Source organism: Callorhinus ursinus, unplaced genomic scaffold (assembly GCF_003265705.2).
Source record: "Callorhinus ursinus isolate GAN/ISIS: 27379988/994484 unplaced genomic scaffold, GSC_fseal_2.0 scaffold21, whole genome shotgun sequence".
In the NCBI taxonomy this organism is placed as follows: Eukaryota; Metazoa; Chordata; class Mammalia; order Carnivora; family Otariidae; genus Callorhinus; species Callorhinus ursinus.
In genome coordinates this window covers 13763986-13788583 of record NW_027397083.1, presented here as the reverse complement: position 1 = coordinate 13788583, position 24598 = coordinate 13763986, and the positions used below count along the sequence as shown (strand labels likewise).

General features: G+C 47.8%; 1 protein-coding gene across 3 annotated transcripts in view; it reads left to right on the top strand.

Moving 5' to 3' along the window:
- LDLRAD3 (low density lipoprotein receptor class A domain containing 3) overlaps positions 1 to 24598 on the top strand; it is a 220583-nt gene that overhangs the window by 14956 nt on the left and 181029 nt on the right. The window contains exon 1 of one of the 3 annotated variants that reach the window (XM_073904752.1): positions 3 to 91. The exons of 1 other annotated variant lie outside the window; for it this stretch is intronic. The gene's annotated coding sequence lies outside the window, so the exon portion shown is untranslated. Of the gene's footprint in view, positions 1 to 2; positions 92 to 6950; positions 7042 to 24598 lie in introns of those variants that run through there. One more of the 3 variants, XM_073904753.1, reaches the window with a different exon arrangement.

Sequence of the window (24598 nt, the reverse complement as noted above, 5' to 3'; positions counted from 1 at the left end):
AGAGAGAAGCAGATACAGATCTGATCCAAGACTTCCCCTCATCTCAGGACTTTGTATTTTGCCCAGAGGTCACTGCTGTCCTCAAGCTGAGGTATATCCTTTCTGTTTATGTTTTAATCTCTTACCATGGTTGTGTGTGCCTGTCTCCAGTGCGTAACATTTTCAAGTGTACATAAATGCTATTACACTCTGTATATTTTTCAACTTACTTTATAGGTATTCTTACAGTGTTGGGGTCCATCCATGTTGCCATATATAGATACAGTTTTTTTTTAAGTAGACTCTACACCCGACGTGGGGCTTGAGCTCATGACCCCGAGATCAAGAATCGCAGGCTCTACTGAGCCAGCCAGGTGCCCCAGTATAGCTGTATGTTTTTAACTGCTGTAAGCTATTCCATTGTATGAATATACTGCACTTTGTTTATTCATCTCTCTTTTTTTGTTTTTAAAGATTTTATTTATTTGTCAGAGATAGAACATAAGCAAGGGGAGCGGCAGGCAGAGGGAGAAGCAGGTTCCCCACTGAGAAAGGAACCTGATGTGGGACTCGATCCCAGCACCCTGGGATCATGACCTGAGCCAAAGGCAGACGCTCAACTGACTGAGCCACCCAGGTGCCCCATGTTTATTCATCTCTTAATAAGACCTTTAAGCTGTTACCACGACCGGCCCCACTGCTGTGGAAATCCTGTGCACCAGAGCAGGACTTTATAATATTCTCGAGGTAGAGTTGCTGGATCAAAGGGTTTGTGCATTTCTAACCTGACCAGATCTTGCCAGCTCACCTTCTGAAATGGTCCTACCCTCCTCTGCCCCCATTAGTGGTTTACGAGAGCACCTGTTTTCACACATTTCTTCTGGTATTTAGCATTTAGGGTTCTTAGTTTCCCAAAGGCACAAAGTGGCTTTAATGTCCTTTCCCCTAATGACGAGCCAGGGGAGTGTGGCAAGCCGGGCCGGGGCAGGTCTCAGCCCGTCCCCCACTCCTCCGCCTCCATTTGGAAGTAGATGGAGAAGCCTGAGGGCCTTCCACAAAAGCTGTTTTGTGTTGGTGTGGCAGAAATTTCCAGGTCTGGATCTCCAGCTTTTAGGGCTGGCTGATAAGGTCTAGTTCTGCTGGAGAGTAGAATGTTTCCTTTTGACATGGATTCAGGGTGTCAGGGTGCTTCTCTGGCACAACATCTAGAAGGCAGGCCCGTGCTTGACTCTGTGACGGCTGCTGAGACCACAGAACCGAGAGTGCCCCTTGGTGAGCAAACCAGCAAAGCCCTGGGGAGCCACTTTCTGGACCCCACTGCTGCTGGAGGTATGGAGCCATGATGACCCAGAAGGCAGGCTCTTGAATCAAATGGTCTGGGTTCAGATACTGGCTGTTGACCTTAGGCTGGTTGCAGAGCTTCTCTGTGCCTCAGTGGGCTCTTTAACCCCTGATGAGGATACTGCCAGCCTCATGGCATTCTTGGGGAGAATGGACAAGGCCATGCCTGTAAGGTACCTCTTAGCCCATGACTTCATCAGCACTCCCCACATGCTTACTAATCCATGCTCTGAGACTGGGTTTGAGGGCTGGGAGTGTCATTTATGTCAGAATCCCCAGTGCCTACACGGAAGCGGGTGTTCAGTGAACATTTGTTGAATGAATATGAGTTTCTGCCTATGTATGCGCATCACTTTGTACGTACAGCAGGTTACGTTAAGGCTTTTGAGTTTTATTCTGAGAGCTATGAGGGTATTTTTTTTTTAAGATTTTATTTATTTATTTGACAGAGTCACAGCGAGAGAGGGAACACAAGCATGGGGAGTGGGAGAGGGAGAAGCAGGCTTCCCGCAGAGCAGGGAGCCCGATGCGGGGCTCAATCCCAGGACCCTGGGATCATGACCTGAGCTGAAGGCAGACACTTAACGACTGAGCCACCCAGGCGCCCCATGAGGGTATTTTTAACTAGAGACTATTGTGATCCCATTTGTACTCTTAAAACAAGGGATGAGGACTGTTGGTCCACTGGACATTTATCAGTCCTAAAATTTCATGAACTTGAAGTGAGGTTTTTCTGACTCATATTCACATGACTTTTAAAAAATATATTCTTCCCATTTCCCCCCTTCCTGAGATGTTTCTTCCCTGCCTTCATGGTCTTTCTGAAGTACATTCAAATGGCTTTCTTTCTATCAGTGGCTCTGAAAATACCTAAGTATTTGGAGTTTGCCCTTGGGCTGGTCTACCAGTTCTAGGGGGTGGTCTCCTACCTGACCTGGGATATATTGAAGGGTCAGTGCTAAGTGTGATTTTGGAAGCAGGGTCCTGAGAATTCTGGATATATTAGAGTTCTGCTGCACATTCAGATGGCTCACTGGGTCTGTGGTACTGCTGTAGAACACTTTGTCCCATAGTAGGTTTTGTCTCGAAGGGGGTGTGCATACCCTGCGGAGCCATCATGCAGGCGAAGTGACTGATGGTAATTTTCCATATGTTGGTTCCGTGCTGACTTCAAGGGAATGAACAGCTTGCTTCAGGGAGGGTCATTAAGTTTCCTGGGTTCTCTGGAGCACCTCCTTTTAAATGAGTTCCTAAGATGAACTGAACAGCCTCAAAGATTTTGAAAGAGAAATACCCTTTCTTTAAGTACATTTAGAGGGACTGTTTAAAGGAAGCCCTGGTTGTTCCCTTTTCTATTTAAAGAATTTTCATTTCTTTGAGAAATGGAGGATGAGAGCAGAATGGGAAGAAATGGAAATCTCCATGGACTTGAGTTATTTGCACACAATGAGTACTGTAAAAAGGCCATTTAGTAGATTTAGAAACGGGGGGGGGGGGAGGGGGGTGGAGGGGGGAGGGGACAAAACAGAGTAATAGGCTGGCTTTGTAAAATAAGTAAATAACACTGCCACTTGGAGAAGGTGACTTGGATAAAGGTAGGAAAATAATTTGGTAAAGATTAAACCCAAAGAAGACAAGCAAAACAACCCAGAAGTCAGAAGTACAAAGTTGTCAGTGCTGATGGGAGAGCAAAGTAGTCAGAATTGTGGGGGGGAGGAAGGGCCAGGCCCCAAGGACAATGGATTTAAATCCCATTGGATTCGAATTTTAGTTACTGTCCACAGGCATTTCCTGAGATGTGGGGATGGAAGTGTGTGTGTGTGTGTGTGTGTATGTGTGTGTGTGCATGTGTGTGTGTGTGCACAGCCCTGTATATATATGTGTGTGGGTATGTGTAACCATATTAACAGTGCTAGCCATGGTCCTAAGGAGGACATTTCACTTGGGACACAGGAAGTCTTCATCCTGTATCAGCATATCTGTTTTATTTATTTTTTAAAGATTTTATTTATTTGAGAGAGAGAGAATGAGAGCACGAGAGGGAAGAGGGTCAGAGGGAGAAGCAGACTCCCTGCTGAGCAGGGAGCCCGATGCGGGACTCGATCCCGGGACTCCAGGATCATGACCTGAGCCGAAGGCAGTCGCTTAACCAACTGAGCCGCCCAGGCGCCCAGCATATCTGTTTTAAATAAAATGATAGATCGGGGACTACATCACTGGGGCTTTTCAGAACAATTATTTATTGTTCACTTATCTGTAAGACACTCTGGCAAGTCCTGCTGGATATCCAGTTTTCCCCTGACTTTAAGTAAGGAGTGCAGCAGGAGAGGGAGAGCGTGCCGATGGATAGGTCTCAGTAAGGCGTGGTGTAGTAGCGTGGAGAGCCTTCCAGCCCCAAGAGTAGCAGAGACCCGATGCTGTGGAATACCAAGGAGGTCCACACTGCTTCTGCTGTGATGGATAAACAAGGATCGGGAAGGAGGTCCTGACGCGGGCTTGGAGGAAGGGGTGGCAGATAGGCTGGAAGGCCAGGCTCACATGTGCAGAGTCCCAGAGGTAGGAAGGTATGCGGTATAACTGGGGAACCCCAAACATGACAGCTTTGGTGGAGTCTCAAGGAGCAGTGGGAGCCAAAGCTAGAAAGAGGGCATACTCTACTACGACTACTCTTAACCGTGTTCCCAGTTGTAGGCATTTCCTGTGTCCCAGGCACCACGGAAAATGCTTTACTTAAGATCCCTAGGAGGGGCGCCTGGGTGGCTCAGTCAGTTAAGCGTCCACCTTTGGCTTGGGTCATGATCTTGGGGTCCTGGGATCAAGCCCCGTGTCAGACTCCCTGCTCAGCGGGGAGCCTGCTTCTCCCTCTCCCTCTGCCCTCCCCCCCACCCCCCCTTGCTCGTGCTTGTACTCTCTGTCTCTCAAACAAAATAAATAAAATCTTAAAAAAAAAAAAGATCCCTATGAGATAGGGCCTGTCACCATCACTACTTGACCCGGTAAGAGACTGATGCTCAGAAAAGCCAGCAGCTTGCAAGGAAATGGGCAAAGGACAGGCCGCGGGCTCTGGGCTTTCCCAGCTGGCGGCCCCATGCTTTGCAGGGGGAGGGGGTGGTGGTGAGGAGCACGCATGCCAGGGAGAGCTTGGACTTGTGTGGTGGCCACTGGGAGGACTTGGCCTAGATGGAAGTGGTGTAGCCAGACTGGGATTGGCCAGCACGAAGGCTCCCATGTGTGCGAGTGCTAGGAAGGCCCGGCATGTGCTGTCAGATGCAGGCTGCCGGGGAGGGGCCTGGATTTGGCGACCTTTGAGCCAGCCATTTCCCAGCAATGGTGGGAGCCGAGGCTGGGTTTGTAAGTGAGGCTTAAGAAGTTGAGCTAGGGAGGAAGTGCAGGACACCAGGCGTCAGGCGAGTCCCACACTTGGGTTTCTGGACCAGTAAAATAATGAAAAATAAACCCCGAAACGGTGGGCTCCTGATGTCGGGTTACCTACTTTTATTTGATCAAATGAGAACAATGTAAAAAAAAAAACAAAACACCCTTTATTATTATATCACTCTTTTATACAAGAAATCACATTTTACTCCACAAATGTAGGAATTTCTCATCCTTAGAAAAAAAGATGGTCTTTTAAATGGAACAGTTTACCTGTAGGGAGAGTTCCCAGCAATGGCTCCTATGAACGTCTGAGATCGTCGCTGACCAAGTGACCAGTGAACACCTTGCAGCGGACCTGGTTCCCATACACAACATTTGGGTCCCACTGGTAGAGGCTGTTTTGTCCCCAGGCATGACTTCGGGGGACCGGGAAGGAAGCTGCAGGCCTGAGGGGTTGGGGGGGTGGGAGGAGGCAGGTGCCCGGCGGCATTCAGGCTTGTGAGTATTTAGGATTTCGAGAGGGGTATTCTAGGGCAGGAAGACCTAACCATGTCCGCAGGAACTGAGGAGGGATCTTGTGACCACAGGAGCCGGGAGGAAAGCCAGAGAGAGGAGCAAGGGAAGAGTAGTGGAGGGGGCAGACCGACCATTTATTTAGCACCTGGCAGGAAGGCATTAAGAGACATCTCTCCCTTAATCCTTTTAAGAAGCCTTGGGGTTGGGGGGCAGAGGTGCTGCTGACCCCTGTTTTCTAGGTGGGGACCCTGGAGGCACAGGTGTCTGGTGTCCCTGAGTTGTCTGACGGCGGGGTCTGACGGTGGGGTCTCGTAGTTGAGGTTCACATGGATGGAGCCTGACACCTTCTTTTATTTCTGCATGTGGGTCCCTAACTCTGGGATGGCATTGGCATGCCATTTGGGAACTTTTCAACGACTCATTTAATTTATTTGGAGTAACCGTAGTGAGGTGTGGAGGCACTTCTGATTCCCTTGGGCACTTGTGTGGTTGGTCATCTTGTGACTTGGGGACCGTTTCAGTTTGGCGACACTCCTCAAGAGCAGAATCATCGTTTGGCAATTGGCAGATGGGATGACACAGATACACAGATTTCCATTTGGTGATGAATGGTCCTTTCCTAAAGGTGTCCAGTGTGTGCACCGCGCCTGGCTCAGCTTCACTCTTTTGTACGTGGGTCGGGGTCCTGGGATCCTTGCATGAAGGTGGCAGCTGGGGCTCCAAGGCTCTTGTTTGTCGCTCCTGTGAAACTGCAGCTCAGGGAGAGGGAGGGAGGTCCCCGAGCAGGCAGGATTCGAACCCTGGCCCCAGGCCGCTCAGCCCAGACTCTTCTCGCCTCCCTTCGGTTGGAGGGGGGGGTCTCTCTGTCACATTGGCGTGAACCCTCCCAGAGGGCTTCCCACAAAGTTCATAAGGGAATCTTTGAACAGCTGTACAAGGACGGTTTCAGAATTTCAGACATTTTCCTCTTTTAATGGAAGCTCTGTCTGACTATTTGGTTAATGGGGGCCAGGTTCTCCCAGGCAACTCACTTCCTAATTTCCCAGCAATATATATGGAGAAAATCCACTCTGCAGGGAACTTATGACTTCATGAGCTCAATCAAAGTCAGTCTCACGGCATGGGCAGCAGCTTTGATCGTCTTGATGGGTGTTTTGGTTCCCACCAAGGGGGGGAATGAAGAGAGGGGCTTCGCCCAGGATTTCTGCATCACTTTGCTGGCCTCACCGTCTCGCCTGGCTCTCCTGGGAAGGCGCAGTGTGCCTGCCCAGGATTCAGCCTCAGCCTGGGGCTTTATCTCCCCTACAACCTGAGGGCTTTCAGGCCTTTGTTTCGGGAAGTTGTTGCCGGGCTGGAAGGCAGCCAGATGATGGAACCAGAGGTGCACACCTTGAGGAAAGCTTTTTCTGCATTTAGAGGAGCCAAGGGGTCTCCTTCCTGGCAGACCTGCTCCTCCCAGGAGGAGGTGTGTGGGGCCCTCGTGCATGTGTGGGGTTTTCTCAGACAGACCCACTGATAAAGTATTTACATTAGGGTCTTGGTACCTAACCCTGGTTTGTTTGTTTTTAAAGTCTTAACAACACATCAGCCATAAGGATGCCGGCTTGTTAGCTTTTGGTTTCTTGCTTGCGGTTTTTGTTTTTATGAGGAGTGGAGAATCCAGGCCTGATCTTCTGAGAAGGAGCCTGCTGTGTGGGAGAAAACGAGTCCCTTGTGTGTCTAATAGTGATGAGGCTCCCGCTTGCCAAGCGTTTGCTGTGTGCCCCTGCCTGCAGTGTTCTCGAGGCTCTGCCGCATTCTCGCTGCCATCTTCCCATGATCGTCCAGGTGGGTTGAATTGTGTCCATAAAAAAAAGGTATGATCCAGTCCAGTTTTGAACACGACCTTATTTGGAAATGGGGCCTTTGCAAATGCAGTTAGTTAAGAGTAGGTCATACTGGATTAGGGTGGGTCCTGACTGCAAGGACTGGTGTCCTTAAGAGAAAGGGACACATAGACACACGCTGAGGATGACGGCCACGTAAAGACAGTGGTAGAAATTGGAGTGACGTAGATACAAACCAAGGAATGCTGAGGATTGCCAGCAACCACCAGACGCTAGGGGAGAGGTGAGGAAGCATCTTTCCTGTAGCTTTCAGAGAGAGCACAGAACTGTGAGAGAGTAGATTTCTGTTGTTTGAAGCCATCTGGTTTAGGACAATTGGTGAAGGAGCCCTAGAAAACAGTACAGTAGGGATTACCTAGAAGGGTATTAACCCCATTTTGCAGATGAACAAACCAAGGCTCAGAAGCGTTAAGCATCCTGCCCCAGGTCACTCCGCTTCTGTGTGGAGATGGACAGATGGGGTGATGGCATGATGGTGCTGCCAAGTCCACACCTTCAAGTGGGTGACTCTCTGATGCCCGCTATTTAGGACCCCTGGGGTTCTTCAACTGGAGACAAAGACAGGGAGTCTCGAGCAGGGGAGTGTGGGCGGATCCATCAGGGTGTCTTAAGGGAAGAAAGATAGAGGACCAGAGGAAGCACAGGGGCTTAAACTTGTCTGTTAATGGTTTGTTTTTAAATTGGCCATACATATAATGGTACAAAAATTGAAGAACGCATAGTGAGAACATAGTTCCCTCTCTCGACCCTGCTGTCTTGTTACCCAGTTTACTAGTTACCAGTTAGTTATACCAGTTCTCCAGCCCAGAGGAAACCAGCCCTCAGATCCTTGTGTGTTCTTTCAGAGGTAGCTGTTTAATATAGAATATATAACATCTAATGCACAGATAGAACATTTGTAGGGTCTTTATATCATGGGGTATGTGTATAAAAGTGTGTGTATATAACATCAATTTAATGTCTTTATATCCTACGTGCTTTTCTACCACTTGCATATTTTTTTTTGATTTGAGTTTTGTTGTTTTGAAAAAGAAACACAACCAGATGGTATGATATTCATAAGGTACCAAAGAACACACAGTGAGAAGTCTCCCTCTTACCTAATCCCCAGCCACCCCTCATCTCCTCCCTGAAGGCACCTGTTTTCTGGTTATTCTTGTTGTTTATTTTCTGAATATATCTCAGAGATCTCTCTGTCAGAACAGAAAGAGCCGCCTCATTTATTTTTATGGTTTATGGTATTCACGGCATTCTGTTATGTGGCTGTACCATAAATTATTGAAGCTATCTGCTGTTGCTAGCTAGAATGACTTACATCTTTGCTGTGACAAACAGTGTTCTATTAAATAGCCTTATACATAGGTTTTTTTTTTTTAAATATCTAGAGAAGTGGAATTGTTGAGTTGAAGAGTTAAGTGCGTTTGATATTTTGATGGTTATGCCGAATTGTCCTCCAGAGAGTCTGTTCCAATCTCCCTGTCCCCAGCCATAAATGAGGGTGCTGATCTCCCCACTGCTTTCCAACCCACTGTGTTAGCAACATTTTATCGCAGTTGGTGCCTTATTTTATTTCTCTTATAACGAGTAAGCATCTTTTCTTTCTTTTTTTGCGGGGGTGGGGAGTGAGAGTGCGAGAGAGTGGGGGAGAAGCAGAGGGAGAGAGAGAATCTTAAGTACGCTCCACGCTCAGCGCAGAGCCTCACATGGGGCTCTATCCCACAACCCTGAGACCATGACCTGAGCCGAAATCAAGAGTTGGATGCTTAACTGACTGAGCCACCTGGGCACCCCTGAGTGAGCATCTTTTCTTGTTAATGTGTAAGAGCTACTTTAATTTCTTATCATTTGTGGTAGCTAGTTTTAAGGAAGTTAACCCTTCTGTGATATAAGTGGCAGATAGATTTTCTCACTTTAGTTAGATTGATTCATCCTTTCTAGATGAAGAAATTCTAGGTTTTCATGTCACATGTAGGCCCTCCTTGCCCAGATTTACATATTAAAAAAACCCTCATGTTTTCTTTTTTGAATTCATTTTTCATATTTCAATCTTTCACCCATCTGGAATTTATTTTGGTATCATGTGTGAGTCAGGGATCCAACTTTATTTTTTGCCAGGTGGCTATCTGTGTGTTCCATTCATTTATTAAATAATCCCTTCCTGTCCCCTGACTTGACCTGCATTAGCTTTCTATTGCTGTGTAACAATATTACCACAAACTTGGTGTTTTAAAATAGCACACGTTTATTATTTCATATTTTCTGTGGGACAGGAGACCAGGCATGGCATAGCCAGGCTCTCTGCAAGGTTCCAGTGGAGGGGTCAGCTGGAGCTGTGGTCTCATCTGAGGCTCAACTGGGGAAGGATCCATTTCCAAACTTGCATGGTTGTTAGCATTCATTTCCTCGCAGGCAGCTGGATGGAGGCCTCATTTTTTTGCTGGATGTAGGCTGGGGGCTGGTCTCTGTTCCTTGGCATGTCACAGCATGGCCTTTTGTTTCATCAAGTCAGCAAGAGAAAGAGGGGCCCTGCAATGTTCTGTAACATAATCACATACATCCTGTTTGCTTTGCCTTATTCTGTTGATCAGAAGCAAGTCATGGGTCCTGTCCACATTCCAGGGGAGAGGATCACACAAGAGCTTGATACCCGGAGGAGGGGGAGGCTCTGCAGGGGCCTTCTTAAGAGTGTGTCTGCCAGCCTACCGTACTGTACTTTAAATTTCTATGTATATTTGAACCCATTTCTGAAGCCCCACCAGCTTTGGAGGCGTGGTAGAGGAAGAGAAGGCTGCATAAAGATGGGGAGGAGGTGCTTATCTTTCCTGACTCCCCGCCATGAGCCTAACCAACCCTGGCCAGTTGCAGACTCTTGTTTCTCTGAGACCTTTGGCAGCTGGCTTCATTCCCTGGCTGAACTTGACACAAAGGCTGCCTGCTACCTTCATGCCCACCCTCTGTGTCTCCAGACTGAGTTAACCTAGTAACTGCTTGGGTGTAAAGGAAGTTTGCAGCTTCACTTCCCATGCATTTGAGCTGGAATTCTCTGTTTTATTAGAAATTATGTTCATATTGGTGAATATTACCTTTTAGCTGCACCACTACCTCGAGATGAAATCCAGTGTGATGTTGCAACTTGAAAGTGTTATCCCAGTAGAATGCAGTAATCAGACAAACTGTGTATGGGGGTTAGAGATGCTGATGGATTGGTACCAGTCCTCTTCCCTGGACAGCACGAGCATGCGGAACAGGCCTCTGGAAGAAGGATGGGAATTCTGGCAGCCGTCTTCTCTTCACACTTCCTTGCATCAGTTTTATTACCTATGGTTTGCCCCCCCCCCCGCAAATACCCAGTTAGTTTCCCAAAGGTTGTTACGGACTGATTGGTCTGCTGGGAGTAGAGGGTTTAAATAGTAATTAGAAGATGATGGGGGCACCTGGGTGGCTCAGTTGGCTAAGCGTCTGACTCTTGATTTCGACCTAGGTCAGGATCTCAGGGTCATGAGATGGAGCCCTGCGTTAGGTTCCATGCTGGGCATGGAGCCTGCTTAAGATTCTCTCTCTGCCCCTCCCCCCATGCACTCTTTGTCTAAAAAATAAAATAAAATAAAATAAAAGATGATGGGTTGCAGCTACCACAAATAGTGTATGAACTGGTGTGCCTGTGGTATGAGCTCGGGCACTGAGTTGCACAAGGTGGACAGGTATAGGAGGATGCAGTCATTCTTGATGGAGGGAGGGGAATGGAACCTGTCCATGGGCCAGGACAGAGAGCTGGCCTGGAAGAAGAAGGGGTAGTAAGGGATTTTTTTAAAAAAGTGGAAGGGTGTGAGACCAAAAAAGAATTTTAGTGTTGCTCAGATGTGCTGATGCTGGCAAAAACTTCTCAGAACAAGTGAGTAAGGAATTGAGTGGCCAGGCTCAGGAGAACGGCTGTTTAGAATATGCCTTTGGCAGGGTTGGAGAATCAGTTGATGCAGAGAGGGGCCCATTTCGCTATTGGGTAGGAGGAGTTTGGAGAGCTTTCATTTCCCTAGGAGTTTAGGGTGCTGGCCGGGGAACGGAGCTGGTCCCACAGTTGGGGACCATCAGGGTTGAATGAGCTGATGTTGGCAATAAACCGGTCAGGTAATTCTTTAAAGTTGTTGCCAGTGAATTGGATCATGGTAGAAGTTGAACTTGGAAGTGTATACGTTTAGATCCTTATGGGCCTTCACAATCAAGAAAAGGATTGTTAGAGGGATTAATTCTGTGGATCCTGCTCTTCCAGAAATGTGGAGGCTCAGTGTCCTAGTAGGAAAAGGAAGGTTGGTGGAGATGACCCAGGACTGACAGGTGGTGGGGCTGGAAAGTTTGTCCCTCGCAGCAGGTGATACGAGCTGACCAGGGGAGCCTCTGCAGGGGGCTTGTGTATGGGAGAGCGGAATGGGGGGCCTCGGGAGAATGGACGACGGATGTTTACTGGAAACGCTGGCGGATGCCACCAGGAGGGAAGGTGTCGGTATGTCTTATGCACACTCTTTAACCCTCTCCTGGGCCAGTGGATGAATTTGGTTTCATTCATTATCAAACTTACCATGTTCCAGGCTTTGTTGTGGGCACTTGGGTATACTGAGTTGAAAAACACACAGTTTCTTCTCTCCAGGAGCTCAGTGTAGTGGGGGTGGGAAAGACACTTTGAAGTATCTGAGATGATGTTGGAATAAATGGGACTTGTCTTCCCGGAAGAATCTGTTTGAGTTGAATTCTGTTGTGTGGCAGGGTGGAGAGTGACTTCGGTGGTCTCTCTCTCTCTCTCTCTCTCTCTCTGTGTGTGTGTGTGTGTGTGTGTGTGTGTGTGTGTGTACGTATGCATGCCTATGTGTTTGTGTGTGCATGTTTAGCTGTATTGCTTTGGCTTTTTATTTTTCTTGGACTCTTGGAAATATGTGTGCTTAGAATATATTTGTAAATGTGTTTTGTTTGGGCGCTCTCAGTCTATTGAAACTCAAGCCAAATTCAATAGCTTGATTTATTAGCATGAAAACTGCATTGCTCAGGCATGTGCTTAGCCCACTGAGTGACTTTCAGAGCTTTCTGGAGGTAGGTGATTCAGGGTGGCTTGATGGCTCCATGTATCAGGGACCCAGGCTTCTTTCTTACACATTCCTCTGCTTAACTTCTCCGTGGCCTAGAGTGACTACTTGAGTACCAGCCATGGCATCTGAATTCCAGTCTGGAGGAAGGAGACAGACCCTTAGCTGAATGAGCTCCTTCTTCATAAGGATCCTTCCTGTAAGTCCCATACGGGACTTCTGTCTAAATCTCTTGGCCAAAATGTAGTCTCACAGCCACATTCTACTGCAAAAGAGACTAAGCAATGGGCTGAGGTCAAATCGGGAGCCCTCCTAGTAACTACAGGAGGAAAAAACACATAATAGGGGGTATATGCAGGGGTTAATTATGAAGGGAAATAGAGCAAATACTAGAGTCTTAGTTCTGAGCTCTTGTTTTAGGACAAGAAAGGGTGCCCTGGTAGCTGGCTTCGCTAGGTTAGTACATTACTGGAAACATGCCCGATCCTCCCAGGCAGCTTTGAAAGAAGAATGAGTTATCCTGGAGAGTCCAGGTAGGGAGAGACCCGATAAGGTGCCTTAAGGTGTGCGGGGGGATTAGGGAAAATGGACAGTGGCGTCGAGCCAGAACCCCACGTCCACTCTGTGCTGTGGATGCCAGTTTGCTGGGCTGCAAGGCTTCATGGAACATGCCCCAGGGCGAGCTCTTTTTATTGATTCCTGACGGCTTATGATGCTCCAGGGTGATGCAGGGTAAGCTGGCCAGCTGAAAATAACCAGGAGCTCATTCACATTTTTGGGAGGAAGGGAAATGGCATTGAAGCATCTCCCCTCATTCCGGCAAAGGCAGAAATGTAAACTGTAGCCCTCTGTGAGCTGGATCCTGCCTTTCTCTAGCCTCACGCTCCCTCGAGGTTGGCATATATACGGCAGTGCCGAGCTGCTCCATCCAGTCCCCTGCCCAGGGCGGTAGGGCGGTCCGGGGCTGGGCAGCCTCCTCCGTTCTGTTTGTGACAGTCACGTGACACGTGTCTGGTACTGATGTGTGTTCAGTGTTTTCCTGCACACATCAGCTCTCCTTGAGGTCCTAAGCTCCTGGGTTCAGTGGGGGCCATTTCTCACACATCCTTGGGTCCCCAGCACAGCTCTGCTTAGCACCTGTGGCTGGACCCAGTGCCCTAGACTTGAGGGCCCCTCCAGGGGTCAGTCCTGGAAGGGTTTCCATGTTTTCTTAGCCTCATGGTCTCACCTAAGCGGGAGGCACTGCTTTACCCAGAGCAAATTATTGAGCAGGAAAAAGATAGTTAAAAGGTAAATTGATCACCAGCTGAGCCCTCCAGAGTCCGCTCATGGAAACATTTACATTTTAAACACCCACACTCAGAGTGGTTTCCCTAGCAGTCCTAATGCCTTGGGTGTTAGGGAGAGGGAGGAGGTCTTTAGCTTAAATGCCGCTTTTGCTTTGAAGGGTACAGCTACTGAAGCACATTTTCTTTACCCATTCATCCATTGATGGGCACTCAGGTTGCATCTGTGTCTTGGCTATTGTGAACAATGCTTCAGCGAACATGGGGGTGCAGATACCTTTTCAGGTTCGATGAGTGTTGGGATCGTGAGTCTCAGAGCTTCTGGTCCACTTGTTTTACGTTGTTGCTGTTCTTTTGCCTCTTCTGAAGGCATTGGGTAAGCAAGGTTATATTGAGTCAAGTTAGCTCAAGTTTTTCCCTAGGTACACTGCACAAGAGAGAATTTATAAGATATACCGGACCTTGTAGCCCTGTGCAGAGACATACGATGTGGATGTCATACCTGGGACAAGGTTCCGGAGCCAGTGGCTGTCTCCTGGGGAGGGATCTCCTGGTCTCTTGATTCCAGCCTGCCTTGCAACTGTTTTGCCATATGTGTCTTTGTCTTGTCTCTTCTTATTAGCCAACTGTTTATCAACGTGGAGCTTTATCAAGACTGTTAGAGAAAGGTCCTATATCCTGTGGGACCACCTGATTCGGTGGAGGCTGGCAGCGTGGGAGATGAAAGAGTTCACTGGAGGCAGAACAAAGGAGATAGAAGTTTATGGAAGACACTGCAAGGGAGTGGCTGGCAGGACAGCAGAGGAGAGACCCTCTGCCAGGAGGCAGTGGTGGGGGGCTGTGGTTAAAGGGGAAGGTGAGGAGGGATGAGAACGTATGGGATTTTCCTTTTTTGGTACCTGTGTTCCGGTGTAAGTAACCCCTTGGTCACCTAGGACTTAATGGTGGCTATTTTGAGGTGGGTGGCCTGATGGCCCTGTCTGGATTCAGTCAGAGGGTCACTGTGGACCCTTCTACCTTATTCAGATTTCCATTGCTCAAGTTGGTTGCCTAAAAGCAGCCTCTACTTATCCCTTCTCTAGGAGTGGCCAAGCTGGCTTTAAATATTATTGCCTTTTAAATAACAAGGTGATAGAGATTTTTTTTTTTTTTAAATGGAGCCTCTTAATTGAGCCTTAATTTCCATGGAAGTATTTTTATAAGATTTATGACTGTGTTTAGTTGCTCTGTAATGGTACCACCAATTTGCATAATGCTGATCATCCAGGCAGTCCAAAGTAATTTATAGCTAGATCTTCATTCATTACCAGGTGGCAGATAGCATCCCCATTCTGTTGCTGGGGAAATTGAGGCTTCTTAGAGAGAAATATACGACTCATAGAAAGTCAAACCACAGAGGGAATTACCACCAGGGTTCCCTGGCATTTGTCTTTCCTTCTCACCATTGACTTTATCAGGATGGGCACAATCGCGTTAGGGAACTAACCTCCTGGCGGCGATTAGTTGGTTTGAGTTACTCCTTTTAGAAATGGGATTACTGTTTCTCTTTGCATACATAAAATGGAAAATTTTAATTCACTTTGCTCACCCACCGTGAAGGTTAATGAGAGAATGTGAGCTTTGTTAAGCAGTTTGGGAGAATGACAGTATGAGAAATGTTATGTTGTTAATGGTAAACTTGGGCTCTTGTAGGGCGCCTCATGGAGGTGGTTTCTGGTTTTCCCAATTATGACACAGGTGCTGATAAATCCCGGTCTACTTCCTTTCTGTCTAACCCAGCCGAGGACTTCTTGCAGAGTATTCCCCCACAAACCAGATGTTTTGAAATAGCTTGTTGCCAAGCTGCAATTATTAGATAATAATTTACATTGTTAAAACATTAATGGAAGACATTTATAACTGAGAGAGGAGTCCACTGGAAGGATGTAGTTATTGTTACCACTCTAATGTGTTTGAACAGAGACATTCGATGTGCCAATTGCTCGGCATTTAGGCAAGTGGACACGTCTTGTTGGCCCTTTTGAACCAGTCCTGGGAACCTTCAGGACCCCCAGCCACTGGGGACCTCAGTTTGGAAGTTGCTGATGGAGGGAGACCCCTGGGCCACTGCTGACCCCAGGAGAGTTAAGGCATTATCATTTAGGTTTTGGTTTTCATATTGGTTGGGAAATCTCATAAAAAAAAAAACTAGGAACTCTTTCTCTCGGGGGCCCATGGTCTACCTAGAGCTGTGACTGGTTCTTTTAGTTCTCATTTCCCCGTGCTCCAGGTCAGTAGGCCACACCTTGGTGAAATACCTCAGTGGGAAGGCCGACAGGGAGGGACAGCCAGGGCTCTGTAGGCAGAGTGACTTGGGCCTGGACCCTGGCTGTGTGACTTTGACTATGTCACTTAACCTCTCTGATCTCAAGTTTCTTCGTCTGCAAAATGGAGGCAGTATCTACCTCAGTGGATTATTGTGAGGACTACATGGGATAGCATTTATAAGAAAGGGGTATCACAGACCAGCACCCGGTAGGCTCTTCATATTGTTAGGAACAAAGTAACTTGTGGACATGGAAGATTCTGTTGGCAGGTACACAACCTGTTGAAAGATTTGCTCTCATATCCTCATACTTTGTAAGAGTACATCTCTCTAATGGTCACGTAGATAGTTCTCATACTGTGATGTTCACCCTTCCCTTTGGGGAGGGAAGTCAGTTCCATGGGGCCCTTTCTTAGCCTGCAGTTTGCCAAAACCACCATCATCACAAACAGCCCTCTGGCAAGATGGCCTCAGAAATCCAAGGGTGTTTGGCATCTCCCCCCGAGTTGGCATTGTCCTAGCTTCAGCTGTGAGCAGGAGTTGGCAGTAGCCCCGCCCTGCCCAGGCTGGGAACATGGTGTGTGTGTGGGTATTCGAGGCACGCTCCGGGCACCTGTCAGAAAAGCTGCATTTTCTACTCTTGGTTCTTCCATCGAAAGCTGAAGAAAGGTCCTTTCTTAACTCGGCCTCATGGCCTGCGAGTTGGAGCTCGTGAGGCTATCCTCCAGGTTTTTGGGTTATCTCCCCTATTTGGTTGCATGGGGAAGAGGAGAAACAGTTTGCTGATTATGAGGGTTTTTTCCCTGCTTGATGAGAAATCTGCTTTTTGGTGCTCATTAAGTACTTGAATTGGATCGCTCCATTTTTGGTAAAATAGCGTTACTCTAGTTTACCTAGAGATTTTGGGCTCCCCTCAAAGATGTTAGAAAAGGCTCTCACACTACTAATTGCAAAATAAACATTTCCAGCCCCATGTGCAACAGACATATTTGGCCAGTATTTATGCTGGTGGGGAAGAGAAAGAGTATTTGTGGACTGTCTACAGGACGTCAGGAAGTTTTGTGCAGTCAGTTTGGTTAATTTCTCATGCTGGGCCTGCAGGGTATTATTGCTTGGTTGATAGACTCTCTGGGGTGAAATGACCTGTCCAGGGGCACATCCTCAGTGGGAAAACTGAGAGTCCTATTCCAGCCAGTCTTGCCTTTTCTCTGAGGAGGTGGTGACATAGCAGCAAAATGTGTAAAACAGGTCATCTGGGCTAGTTTCATTAGGTGGGAATTGGGTGGGGTGGGTTGTGGTTGGGGAGAAAGTCTGTGCCCTCCCCTGGAATCCTCCTACCCAAGCTGACTGGGAGGCATCTCTGCAGAGCTCGTTTCGAAAATCATTTTTCCTTACTTGATGCCTCCCTCACTCACCTTCTGTCTGATTCTGTGGATCGTCCGTTGCATTTGTCCCTTCAGTTATCAGACGATAGCATTTCAAGGTTTTCATCTGAGATGAGTCAGAACATGAAGTCGGCTCCACGGGAGAGAGTGTTTCTGTAGATTCCATAAGTTGGCCTGCTGAGATGGTAGAACTTTCTAGAGAATGGGGTGGTGATGCTAAAAGTCCTCACTGGGGCCTTTTCATGCTTGGGCTCCACTCAGGCTTTGTGTCTTGGAAGGTAACCTGCTACTTATTTATGGTGGTATAATCACATCAGGATGTATGTTAGAGAATGTATTAGAGTATGATCGGCCTTTGCTGCAGTAATAAATTTCCCCAATAGGTCATTGGTTTAACACATACAAGTCTACTCTTCACTTACACAAAGACTCTGGCAGGTGGGGTGGCAGCAATGGGAGGGGCTCTGCTCCTCATAGTGACTTTGTCCAGGGCCGATCAAGGCTCTCCCACCTGGAACATCGGCGTAGCAGGGGAAGAGTTTGCAGGAGTTGTCATGTGCTGCTTCTTCTCTTCCTTACCCTGAAAGTGATAGGAATCACCTTGTCCACCTTCCATTGGCCCAAACTCGTCAACCTGGGAAGTGGGAGGGCAACGGGGCGGTGCAAATGGGGATGGTGGTATAGACGCCAAAGGTGGAGGTGAGTACCGCTCTCTGTCACAGATGGTGCAGAGCACACCTGTTGGTGATGGGTTCATTAAATCCAAGCATGTTGGTGATGGGTTCATTAAATCCAAGCATGTGCTCAGGCCCGTGTACTTGAGAAAAAAAATTAAGACCTGGGCTCCTCAGAGGCGGGCTGTATTTCTGTAAATCTCTTACCGGGCTTTCTTCCTCACGCTTTCTCAGCACTCAGCGAATGTTGGTTGCGTTGAATTCGTGAGACACTTACAATCTGGGTCTGATTGACAGTGCCACTTCTTTTAGACATTGGGTTTGGGTCCACTCTGATCCAGGACGGCCTCTTCTTAACCCGATTACATATGCAAAGACCCTCTTGACAGGTTTAGGTCACATTCACCGGTACTGGAGGTCAGAACTTGAACTTGTCTTTGGGGGGTGGGGAGCCACAATTCTACCCTCTGTGGTAGTATAGGTAGAGGCTTAACGCAGTATGCACACACAGTAGGCCTCCAATAAATGATAGTTTCTATGACTCTTCTCAGGGGAGTGTTTGGGAAAACCCATGTGGAACTTTCTAACTGAATTTTGCTGTATTTTCAGACCTTTGAGGTTTCTAGTATCAATAAAACCAGAGCATTTTCTTTCTTTTTTTTTTTTTTTTGTAATGCACAGCTTTTATTTGCAATATGATGTTCTTCTAGGGTATGTATATGAGATGCCATGCATCTCAATTACGGAATGGGTTTGGCATTCAGATTTTGAGTGACTTTCTCGCCCAGTGCTGTCGATTTCCTTCTGGTACTTTTGTCTTGCTTAACGATGCAAAACAGAAAATGCACACAAATGGTTCCCCAAAATGAGGACTGTCGTTATTGCTTCTTTTACCTCTGGGGCCCCAAACTGCAGAAGCTTATTTACTGCAAGGCAATGAGGGCTCTAAATCTCCCGCCTCCATATATTACATTCTGTATTACACTCAAACATGGCGAAATTAACTGTGACCAAGGCAGGGGAGACAGGAAAAACCTGTAATGGTTTATCATATTTTGCAGGCTTTGTGAGGGCCATAAATGTAAGCATATAGGAATTGTATTTATTCCTTAGATTTCACAAATTTGTCATGTACCCTTTCTCTGAGGACGACAAGTTCTTTAAGACAACAGAGTCTCGGATTTTGAAGTAGAGAGGGGGCAGCGATGGAGATGTTCCCGGTGTCCCAGATGACCACTGAGTCGTCCCCCTCAAGCTCCTTGGGTTACATGGCTGTTAATAGCTAAATTATTAATGCAGGTTTGCTAGTGGAGGGAGCAGTTTTGAGTATCGCCTCTCCTCTGACATCAGCTCTTTTATAGCCACCATTGTAGGAGTCAGATTTCATGTGGAACAGTTTATAAATTGAATAGTGCGTGTGTATGTGTGTGGTGGAAAGAGCTGTAGTGGCCTCCATATATCTTGTGAGTGCTCTTGTGAGTCTGAAACCTTGCGATGTAGGAATTTTCATCTTGGAATTCGATCCAACTTGGAGCTGGCTCAAACAAGGAAATTGACCTATTCCTGAATTCTACTGATGGTTCAGCAGCTTCTGTCACCATGGAAATGCCCTGTTTGGATAGTGAAGTTGCATATTCCAAGGGTTGAAATTTTCTGAAATGTTAGGTTCTTTAAGATGATTGTGAAGCACTTTTGCCCACAGATTCCCCTGATGGCTGTGTCAATAGGAATGCAGCTTTGATTTGATAATCTTTTATTTTCTTTTCAAAGTAAAAGTCGATAGATTGATTTTAAAGAAAAATCGTAGAATGATGTAGCTATCTCTTGGTATTACCCCTGTAGCCCACTGGCATCAAACTTTGTTGACAGTGACCCAAAGAAACACATTTATATGTCCGCACAAACATTTGTACATGAATGGTTCATAGCTGTGTTTTTCATAATAGCTCCAAAGTGGTAACTACCCTGATGTTATCAGTAGATGAATGAGTAAATAAATGTGTTCTATACATGCAGTGGAATATTATGCAGCCATCAAAAGGGATGATGTACTGATGCATGTTACAACACGACTGAACCTTTAGAACGTTATCCTAAGTGAAATAAGTCAAACACAAAAGACCACATGTTGTATGATTCTGTTTATATGAAAATGTCCAGAATTGGTAAATCCATGGAGATGGAAAATAGATTGGTGGTAGCCCAGGGCTGGGGTGAGGGTTTGAGAAGAGCTGGGGAGTGAATGCTAATGGGCATGTGGTTACCTTTTGGGGTGATGAAATATCTTTAAACTGATGTGGTGATGATTATGTAACTCTGAGTATACTAAACACCATCGAGTTGCATACTTGAAGTGGGTAAATTTTATGGTATGTGAATTGTATGTCAATCAGGCTGTTAAAAATCACATTTGCGGGGCGCCTGGGTGGCTCAGTTTAAGTGTCTGCCTTCGGCTCAGGTCATGGTCCCGGGGTCCTGGGATCGAGTCCCGCATCGGGCTCCTTGCTTTGCGGGGAGCCTGCTTCTCCCTCTCCTCCCCACTTGTGCTCTCTCTCACTGTCTCTGTCTCTCTCTCTCTCAAATAAAATAAATAAAATCTAAAAAGAAAATTAAAAAAAAATCACATTTGCAGCACAAGCTAGATCATTTATATGAAGCTGAATCAAAACCTCCTCTTTTGTGTCTGATACATTCTGGTTGATTCCAGTCTATTCCATTCTGTTTCTTTAAAAAGTTGCTAGATGTGACCCGCCACATTGATTTTTCCATAACCCTTATTTTTATAGATTCCTCTCCATTTTACTGATGCACAACACTGAGTCCCAGAGCTTAAGAAGTGGGTGCAAGGTTACCCAGTGTATTAATGACTAAGTTGAGACCATAAGCTGTTTTCTGACACTCACACCAGCTGCGCTAACTAACCTACAGGTCTTTTTAAAAGATTGAGCAGAACTTGGGGTTAAGAAAAGGTACTGGCAATGAATAATAGCCTCCTTGTGAACACCTTCACTTGGAGTCTGGAGTGGTTAGGAAAGCTCATGCCCTAGAGGATGGCTGGTTGCATGGTTTTGCATTGAGTACGGTATTCAGTACACGGAACACCACATGGCCACAGTGTAGGCAGGCGGCCTCACTTGTTTATTTTTCAAGAAAAGATGCTGTTTTCTGAGTATCGCAGGGTAAAAACTTCAGAAATTTCTAGCTGCCTGTCATTTAGACTACCTGGCTTCCCTAGCCCTTCCACTGAAAGTAAAAGTCAAGGTAGGGATTGATAGAAAATTGAGAAAATACCTATAGGAAATTAAGGAGAGAAGGGGAGCTGGTGTTTCCCTATAGCTCGTGACCCCGTTCATTGGTGTCATTGAATTGTCAATGAACACGGCCTTGGCCAGAGATGCAGACAAGAGAATTTTCCCCGGAGTAGAGAATGGGGAGGGAGGTGGGGGTGGAGGTACCCAGAGGGGCCCGGTCAGTGTGTAGGCTTGCACTGCGTTCTCCACAGGGTTCATTTCGGGGGCCCTAGGAGCTGATTCAGACCTGCCCTCGCCTCCTGTGTCGATGAGAGGCCATTTCTGGGCCACAGCTGTTTTTTTCACTATGTTTTGCTCAACATTTGGACAGAACTCTGTACCTCCTTGGTTAATTATTTGCATAAATATTTGCTTCTTCCCAGCAGGGCCATTTCCTGTGTTAAAAAGACTCACGTGGATCTAAAGGTTTTTCTTTCCTTCTTCCCATTATGAATGTGGTGCTGGTCCAAGGGGCCCACCTCAGGAACAGAAAACCTCCTGTGCGCTCCTTCCGGGCTGGCAGGAGGAGATGGGTGGAGAAGCGGCCCGGCCTTCCAGAGGGCTGGTCTTCAGCAGGGCTCCTAGGGTTGCCCCCTTGGTGTCTAGAAGGGAAATCCGCCATTGGCTGGGTTTCAGGACAACAGCCAGAGGCCCCTGTGCGTGGTGGCAGTGTGGGGTGGAGCTCTGTTTCTGGACCAAGAACCGACGTCCTTCTCTGCCTGATTGAGAAAGCCAGGGGCTAGGAGCACAACAAAGACAATGAGCAGCCGGTATAAATAATACGTAACAAAACAGTAGTGGCTGACCTCTTTTGGCGTCAGTCTCTTGTAAACCGTGCCACCTTCTTTAAAAAAAAAATTGATTTATTTTAGAGAGAGAGAGGGAGAGTGCGTGTGCACATGCAAGATTTGGGGGAGCGGCAGAGGGAGAGGGAGAAGCAGACTCCCTGCTGAGCATGGAGCCCAACGCAGGCCTTGATCCCATGACCCTGAGATCATGCCCTAGCTGAAACCAAGAGTCGGGCACTCAACCACCTGAGGCACCCAGGGGCCCCAAACTGTGCCAGCTTCTCAGCAAGAGAGGCTGAGATGCTCCCAGCTCTGGCAGACCCGCCTCCAGGCCCGGCCCCACCATCCGCTCCCGTGTAACCTTGGGAATGTAATGTCCCCCCCTCCGAACCTCAGTTTTCTCCTCTAGCACACGCGGACCGTGGTATGCTTGTCTTGGGGGATGACGAGCGATGCGTGCCCAGCACGTCGTGTGCAGAATGGCCCGTATTCCGTGTTCGGAAATGATGGCTATTTCTCTGGTTGTGTGGCACCTTTCCTCGTTCCCCACTGGACAGATCGGCATGCTGAGGCACAAGCAGGTTGTGTAGCTTACACCAGGTAGTTCAGGCCTGTCTGACTCTGGACCTCTTCGTTTACCGCTATGTTTTCCATGTAGTTCATCTGATGGGTACGGGTTGAGCTTAGGGAAGACACCTGGCTGCCTTGTCTTGCCGGAGGGAATTGACTCTCCCAGGTGACCTCAAGGATGTTCGCAGGAGTAGGGCCGTCCCAAAGCATGTCCCTCCCTTCCCTCTTCCTCTGTTCCGGGCACCGCTGAGGCTGAGGAGGTGTTTTCCCCTGCCCTTTTGAACTGAAGCACTCAGCTGATTTCTGGTTGTGCACATTCCTTTGTCTTCCAGTTTCAGTGTGCGTGTGCCTTCTGTTCGCCTCATCTGTTGGAGATTATAATCTGTCATGGCAGATAAAGGCCCTTTCCCTCCCTCTTCTTTGATGATGGCAAACATTCCTCGGGGCTGATAAGTATTGGATGCACCCAAGAAACAGAATAAACACATTTAATACTAGATTGATTCTCTGAGGCCTTCCTGCCCCGTCTCCTCTGGGCCGGAGCGTATTCACCCTTTGTCAGGCTTGTGTGCGGAGATCACTTAGAGCCTGGTGGACAAGATGATTAAAAACAACCAAAACAATCCTGGAGTGAACCTCTGGAGAGGATTACCCTGGATTCCCTGGGAGACTGTCCTTGCGGGTCCAGGGAGGTGGAAGGTGGGGGTCCGGGAGCGTGGGGCTTATTTGTGAAGGCTGCCGCTCTCTGATTGGGGCCTGGGTCTGACGGCTCAAGGAATCCCACAGACTCAGTGTAGTAGTAGTAATAGCAGTTTAAAGCAGGCTCATTACTGGGCCAGTTATTGCTTTTGTTCAGAATGGCCCATCTAAGTCAGGCCCTATTAAATACAGCAATTTAACTGACACTTAGCTTCTTTAGGGAGATAAATTATCCTTTGGCCTGGTCACCTCCACTTTGAAATTTGATCATCGGTACGAGCCCGGGGAGAGTAGTTCAGGCCGATGCGTGGGCTCGCGGAAGCCCACATTTCAGTCACTTGTTGGGCATGCATTTAATGAGGACCTACTCTGTACCCGACACCATGGAAAGCCCTGGATATTTGGTGAAAATGGAGATGGCGAGCGCCCTGCTTTTCAGCTCCTCCCAGCTTTTATTCAGTCATGAAGCAGTGAGTGGGCACCTATTGTGTGCAGAGCCCCGTGCTTGCCAGTGTACAGGAGGCAGAATAATGGTGGAACGTGTGTGCCACTGGGGCCCTTACCCTTTCGTGCCAAGGACCACCGTGCAGTCATTTAACCGGGTTCAGCCTGGAACCGAAGGGCCACTGTGCAGTCATTTAACTGGGTTCAGCCTGGAACCGAAGGGCCACTGTGCAGTCATTTAACTGGGTTCAGCCTGGAACCGAAGGGCCACTGTGCGGTCATTTAACCGGGCTCAGCCTGGAACCAAGTGAGCATTCCAAGAGAGGTGCAGAGAGTGCTGTGCGCACGGAGGAGGGAGCGAGTGCTTCTGTCGGCTGGACTGAGGAAGGCTTTATGGCAGAGGTGACATCTACTGATCCTTGAAGGAGGTTCCCCCTGATGAGAGGAGCTTAAAGCAGGGCTACTCCTCCGGGACCCAGACTGAGGCTGCTCCGTTGTCATCTGTCTTGACACCTGCACAGTCGCTGCTAGGTGTTCTCAGCTTCTCTTTGCATACCTGCTGTGTTCTCATCCTACCCCACTCCTGCCTTCAGGCTTCGTGTGCACACCATCCCAGCCCCGTCTCCCTCCTCCTCTTCCAGCTCAGCTCCCATGTCTCACTGGTCAGCATGGGCCCTACTCCTAAAGACCCTAAGGGAAGAATTACGGGCCACTGTTCATCTTTTCTGGGCATGCCATGCATGCCCCTGGCCCCTGGCAATCCCATCTTGGATGGAGGCCCCTTTCGGGTGCAGGCAGCCGTGGTCAGGGTCCAGCACAAGTGACAGTATCGTGACCCACTTATCAGGGGCCCTGGGCACAGCAACATCTAGGAAAGGTGAGTCATGTGTCCTGTGGGTCCAGCATTGTGGCTCAAGAGAAGGGCTCTGCATGTACCTGCGGAGACGTGTGCGAGGTTGTTCGCTGCGGCTCTGTTTGCAGTCGT